Source organism: Triticum aestivum, chromosome 7D, assembly GCF_018294505.1.
Source record: "Triticum aestivum cultivar Chinese Spring chromosome 7D, IWGSC CS RefSeq v2.1, whole genome shotgun sequence".
Lineage (NCBI taxonomy): Eukaryota > Viridiplantae > Streptophyta > Magnoliopsida > Poales > Poaceae > Triticum > Triticum aestivum.
Window position 1 is genome coordinate 245,171,497 of NC_057814.1, and position 6,000 is coordinate 245,177,496.

The window sequence follows — 6,000 nt, forward strand, 5'->3', positions numbered from 1 at the left end:
ACAACTTTCACATGTTTTTGGCAACTTTTAATATGATTTATTGGACTAACCTATTGATCCAGTGCCCAGTGCCAGTTCCTGTTTTTTGCATGTTTTTTGTATCGCAGAAAATCCATATCAAAGGAAGTCCAAATGCAATAAAATTTCACGAAGAATTATTTTGGAATATTTGTGATTTTTGGGAGTTGGAATCACCGCAAACAGAGGCCCACACAGGGCACAAAACATCAGCGCACCACCCCTAAGCCTGGCGCGCGGTGGTGGGTTGTGCCCACCTCGTACGTCGGTTGGAGCTCTACTTCGGGTGCAAGGAAGCTTATATCCGGAAAAAAATCGTGTTAAAATCTCAGCGCAATCGGAGTTACAGATCTACGAGAATATAAGAAACGGTTTTCGGCCAGATCTGGGAACGCGAAACAGAAGAGAACAGAGAGGGGATCCAATCTCGGAGGGGATCCCGCCCCTCCGCCGCCATAGGAGACCATGGACCAGAGAGGGAATTCTCCTCCCCATCTAGGGGGGAGGCCAAGGATGAAGAACAAGTAGGGGGCTCTCTCCCCCATGTCAGTTCTATATCCGGCGTATCTCGTAGTAGGGGTCCTAAGCTAGGCGTCTTGGAGCGATGGTAACATGGACACGGGATTTTACCCAGCTTCAGGCTCTCTCGAAGAGATAATACCCTACATGCTGCTTTTGATTGTTTTCATATGGGTGTAGTACAGAGTACATGTATCTACCACGAGATAGTAGTAATGAATATGGGATTGTCCATTGACTAGCCTGGCCTCGGTTTATATATGCACCGTAGGCCTAGGGTTTAGAGGAATCCTTGTCTTGGGCGCCAAGTCTCGTGGGATCTTCCTTGTATGCAGCATGGGCTACCCGAAGTGGCCCATGAGTAAACCGCCATAGGGGTCCTCGGCCAGATCCAGCTGGTCGGGAGACGACGTGGTGAGTACCCCCTCGTCCAAGACACCGTCAGTAGCCCCCTGAACCGGTCTTCATGTTGGGGACGCTCCTCGATTCTTCCGAACTGTTCTTCATCTTCGGTCGTCGGTCTTGAAAACTGGTTCAACAAATTTTCTCATCTTCGATCTTGAGGATCGCCGAAGTGCATCCGAAGAGTTTACACGTCGGGTATCCGAGGAGCCCCTTTAAGTTTTCGGCTTTTATCAATGCCTTGTTATTTTTATGCCACACCTCGGGTTTGAAGTTGTTCCCGGGCGGCAGCGTCCTCTTGTGTCCAAGCTCCAACGCCGAACTGCATTCGAGGTATCTTTTGCAGCCGAGCACCAACACCGGACCGCTTCCGAGCTCCAACGCCAGAATGTATCCGAGCTCCAACGCCGGACTATGTCCAAGCTCCAACGCCGGACTGTATCCGAGCTCCAACGCCGGACTATGTCCAAGCTCCAACGTCGGACAGTATCCGAGCTCCAACGTCGGACTATGTCCAAGCTCCAACGCCGGACTGTATCCGAGCTCCAATGCCGGACTATATCTGAGGCGTCATAAATCACCTTGGTTCAAAAAAGTTGAAGGAGTTTAGCCGAGCTTAATGCTGGAAATGCCCTCTATGGAGCCAGCCACTAGCGCCTAAGCTTTATGCCAGACTACTTCCGAGGTGGTGCACCACCCCAACCGCGGGCCTATTTTTTGTCAATATTTTTTATTGGTGCAATTTATTCTCTGCCGAGATATATAGCCAGTAGCCCTCAAGGTGTGTATCGGTCTAGAACCCGAGATGCACCTGAGGTATGACATAAGACCGCTGATCCCAGTAGCCCCTGAGACTAAGGTTGATTCGCAAAATCGGCCTGAGGATCAACTCCTAGCTCGGTAGAATACTTCGGGACACAAAAAGCGGTGTGCAAAGTCCTCGAGACTCAGGTTGGGTGCGGTCGACCAACCTAAGGATCATAATCTCCTCGAAAGCTATATTGCACTTAAATTTTCTGCATTGGATTGTCAATGCAATAGCCCCCGAGAATTGGGTTGGGCAAAATGGCCGACCCTAGGATAGTACCTCCTCGAGAACAAGTTCAACTGTCATGTATGTTTTGACAATACCGAGGTGGAGTTCAGCAGGAAAGATGCCGAACTGTAGTTTTAGAAAAGAGTTTCACACCGAACACCTCAACCAAGAGAATGTCCCGCTTCCTGAAACATAAAATAGGTGAAAGATGTTATAAGCTCAAAAAAAGGCCAACAAACATGCGTAAAAAACTTCACGTCTAGATTGAATCAAGCTGTTTTGGTGCCAATATGAAATTGGTCTTAAAATTGTACTTTCGTCATGCTTTGACATGACACATCTGATCTCTAGACTAGAAGTGGGTCAGCCCTCGGCTTCAACCTCCCTATCCCGAAGATGGAGTGTTTCTCAGGCCAGTTTAGCGAACTAAACGCGAGCGGCTTTAGAGAGAAACCAGGCTACACGGCTATTGATCATACACCTGAGTCGAGAAAGGAGTGGTAGAAAAATACTGTGCAGCGACTAATAAAAACGGCTCATACTAATTCAAGAGCCCCCAACCGACTTGGGTAAAAGAATTTTATGTATAATGATTGTATGTACCGAAGTACATATATCATATCTGTGTTCACCCAAACTTTTAAACGCGTCTTAACCGATCGTCGGCTTCTCCCTCTTCGGTCAAGGGCCGAAAAGTGTTATGTACTCCGCCTGTCGAGAATATCAACGGTGTTTCTGATAACCAGGCAATTAGGCCATAGGGCTGTAGCAGACATAGCGCGCTCAGGGAACTTATGCTATATTACTGACGAAGTGTAAGAAGCATCTTCAAAGAAAATAGTACCCGCACTGATACCTTTCTTCGGTTCCTCATTGTTACTACGAGACTTGTGCAATAGATTTTTTGTACTGATGAGTTTCGTTGTGTGCCGACCATGATTGAAAACAATAAGAGCACTAGCTTTCGGCTTCACCCAGTCTGAGGTCCGAGCTCGGATAACCCGATCGTGACAATCACAGAGGTGCTCCCTTTACTCCCTAGTCGAACAATCGGGAACGTAGGGGTAAACACAGGAGCAAGGCAACCCAGCTTGCGGAACACTTAAGTCAACATGGTGCATATTGTGGCGTAATACAAGAACAAGGAACGAAGCCATAGAAGTATAATCATATGCAAGAGGAAAGGCTTCATACAGGAAGCCCCCAAGTAAATGGTGTATTTGAATTTGTGTGTCAGAAACAAAGTTTTGACAAGGAAGTTTTTCACAAACAACTTTTTGCCAAAAAGGTATAATGCTTGGTCGAACCGAACAAAATTTAAAACTGAAAGTCTTTGAGCATGAAAGCGACTTAGCTGGTTAATGTGCTCGGTGTTGATGACGCGATTCGGGCTTGTGGCGGGACGAAGACGCCCATTGATCTGCGACAGATCCAACAAGGTTCGCCGTCCTCGGCATGGCCGAGGTCCCAGCCCCCAAGCCGGTTCCGAAGTGTCCGAGAAAAGAGCTCGGCTTGACGAAGTGGCAACATAGCGCAGTTGACATGTTGAGGAGCATCCCCCGGTCCAGCCGAGCTGACGAAGCTGGTCGGCTGATGATGCCGGAGTCCCCGGAGTAGGTTTGATGAAGAGATAGCAAAGCCCCCGGTCCAGCCGAGGTGACGAGGTAGGTCAGTAAGGCGACGACGGAAACCCCACGTCAGCACATCGGTACACCGAAGTGACAGCGCTGCCCGACCCGAATCATTTACCTGTGCATAGAAAATAGTGCAAGCCGGAGATAATAATAATAAATTAAAAAATTTGTTGCATAATCAATAATTTATGCAAAGTGAGTAATAAAAGAAATATGGCCCGTGTGCCGAACACTCGATGAGGTAGAGCTTTTTCAACGATGCCGAAGTCCCCGGGGCAAGCGGACATGTCGGTAAGGCAATTCGACCAACAAGATGATCACGCGAGCCGATTTATGCTGACTGGGACGACGACATCGGCTTGCCGAAGTGACCGCGTGACGCAGTCGAAGTCGAGTACCTACACATGTAAAATAGTGCAGTCCAAAAATAAAAAATCTTCTACTTACGCAGGCGGGACGATGATATCGGCTTGCCGAGGTGTTAGTGCGGCCCAACCTAAATAGATTGCCTGCACGCACAAAGTAGTGCAACCAAGAAATAATAATAATGAAAAAAAGGTGCATAATTAATTTATGCGAGGTGAAAAAGTTTGGTAAATATGGCTTGAGCGTTGAGGCTAGCTTGATGACGGCGTTGTGGCGTGGCGATTTCGACACAGGTCGGCCAACCTCAGTGACGACGAGACGCCGGCTAGACCGACGTTGTGCACACGTGTCGACAAAATATCCCTGTTTGACGGTGATAACAGGGCTGATTCGAATTACTAAAATTCACTGACCAAAATCGATGTACCGTACTGCAAAACTAGTATAATCAATTTGGTTATAGGCTGATGCAATTTTCAGCAAAAAGTAGCAGAAGACCAGCGACCAACTAGGAGCTGGAAAAGAAAAGAAAATCTCCCTGTAGTGTGTTCGGAGGTCCTCATCTCCATGTAGTCGCTCGGGATGTGCTGCCGCTGCCCCATATATGCATTATTGCGCGTGCACCCTAGAGAAGCCGATCAAGTGGGAGACGGGGATCATCTCCTCATGTGACTTTATGACCGGATGAGGCCGCCGCATCGACGGATCGAATTTTAAACTGGTCGCTGATGTTTCGCCAACAGAGGTAGCACTACAGCGCTTTCAGGATGACCTGATCTCCACATGCCGTAGTAGCCATAGAGTAACTAAAAATTGCTGCGAACCAGCGTTCCCTTATTAGTAGTATTACACATGTAGTAGCCATCCATCGGCAGCCTAGGTACTTGAACAAAAAGTCAAAAAGTATATATATATATATATATTAAAAAAAGGCAGAGGATGATCCCTGTGTTGCCCTGTCTGAGTTGGGTTGTTCCAGGCTCCTGGCAATGTGTGCGAGCGAAACCAGCGGTCAACCGAACAGTGTATTGTTGATGTTTGTACGTCGCCGCCCGACGGTTCTCGGCCATGTATATTTTTAATGCTCAGCTGCCGGCAGCGCAAAAGAAATTGCTGATCTGATCTGGGATTGAAACCAATATGGAACGAATTGTTTAAATCACCAACAACATGGTTGCGGCAGTTTGGGCTTCAGACGGCACTTGGGCAGATCAATTAGTACTTAATAGAACTAGTACTAGGGTTAAATTGATCTAAACTTCCCGTAGGAAAAGTACTAGTAATCCGGAGAACAAAACTGAGTTGGATACTTAGCTTTGGGCAGCTTTTACCGGCCAGCATGCCCTTGGAATCCATGCACACGTGTGCCTCTTGTGGTCTTGCTCGGTGTTGCCCTTGGGTACTTGACCGAACACATCGGCAGCTACTACAGCTCGGTTGATCATGTCGGTTCGGACGTATCCGCTGAAATTTCCGCCGACTACGATCTAACCTGCTGACAAAACAAAACAGGTGACAACGGAATCCTTCGCGGACAAACCAATTAACACTGATCTAATTGAAAAAACATCACCTGATCATAGATTTTGATTCCCATTGAACCACGACGAACGCCTAACAGGCTCTCAATGAAAGCACCAATGTGAGTTTTATATCCGGCATATCTCGTAGTAGGGGTCCTAAGCTAGGCGTCTTGGAGCGATGGTAACATGGACACGGGATTTTACCCAGCTTCGGGCTCTCTCGAAGAGATAATACCCTACGTTGCTGCTTTTGATTGTTTTCATATGGGTGTAGTACAGAGTACATGTATCTACCACGAGATAGTAGTAATGAATATGGGATTGTCCATTGACTAGCCTAGCCTTGGTTTATATATGCACCATAGGCCTATGGTTTAGAGGAATCCTTGTCTTGGGCGCCAAGTCTCGTGGGATCTTCCTTGTATGCGGCGTGGGCTGCCCGAAGTGGCCCATGAGTGAACTGCCATGGGGGTCCTCGGCCCGATCCGGCTGGTCGGCAGAC